Genomic DNA, 1,322 nt, shown 5'->3' with positions numbered 1-1,322 from the left:
GTTGTAAAATTCTATCTTGAGATTTCCAGCTTCATTTTATCACCAAGACCAAATTTTCCAACTTCTGTTCCTTCTCCTTATTTCCAACTTGTGAATGCCAATCACCAATAATTATGAGTGCATCTTGACTGCACATTTGAGCAATGTTTGATTGATGACCTTGGTAGAATTTTTTAATTTTATCATCACTAGTTTTTGTGGTTGGTGCATAAATTTGAATAGTAATTGCTTTGATTGGAGGAAGATAGATACAATTCCTTGAAGGAAGATAGATACAATCTTATCACAGACAGCATTATACAACAAGATAGAATTTGAATTTTTTTAAAACAATGAATACAATGCCATTTCTCTTGATTGTGTCATTCACAGCATAGTAAACTATATAATTTTCTGGTTGAAAATAGTCAATACTAATCCATTTCAGTTCACTAATGCCTAGAATATCCATCTTTATGCCTTCCTTTTCATTTTCTATGACTTTCAAATTTTCCTAGATTCATAAGTCACACATTCCAAATTCTGAGCATTATACTTTTGCATATGTTTCATCTCAGCTTGTATTGTACACCGTCAGCAGATGACGATCCTGAAGGGTTCACTCTCACAGGCTTTACTTCATTCACATCAACACAGTCAGCTCTATTTTGAGAAAGCATCTCCCCCTCAGTCATATTTCGTTCTTTCTTCTTTTGTTTACTTTCTCTAAAACATTTATTTTTACTTCTGGGAATTCATGGTATAGTAAATATTTTTCACCAACCATAATGCAAAGGCATCAATTCTTTTGTCTTCCTCCTTTTTTAAAAAGCAGTTTAATTAGCACTTGATCTACGTGACATACAATTCAATAATTCCATCATATCAAGAAGAGTTGTGCAATCATCACCAACGTCAATTCTAGAACATATTCTTCGTTCTTGTACTCATTGTTGTTTATGTATTATTTTCTAATAGTGGCGAAAATACATACCATAAAACATTCTTAAATTCCACAATGTCTACATGTATAATTCAATGTCAATATTATACTCTTCATATTGTACAACCATTATTGATATTCTTTTCCAAATTATTCCACCACCACTAACATAATCTCAATGCACCCTAAGCAACAACACTTTCTCCTTCACCCATGGTAACCATTGGTCAAGTGTGGCTTCTTTCTTCCTTTTTCAGTAGTTTTCTTACTATAATAGTTACATATCATCCACTTCCATAGTTCAATAACTTTTTTAAAAGAGCCAAACAAATGATGACAGATTCATATGTCATCAAAAACAGACGCTGAAAGCATCTGTGCTGAAAGGCATCCTCCCCCC

Source organism: Echinops telfairi, unplaced genomic scaffold (assembly GCF_000313985.2).
Source record: "Echinops telfairi isolate 266 unplaced genomic scaffold, ASM31398v2 ScPeMD7_7468;HRSCAF=8506_0, whole genome shotgun sequence".
In the NCBI taxonomy this organism is placed as follows: Eukaryota; Metazoa; Chordata; class Mammalia; order Afrosoricida; family Tenrecidae; genus Echinops; species Echinops telfairi.
The sequence above is the reverse complement of the archived record's forward strand: the minus strand, read 5'-3'. Positions refer to the sequence as shown.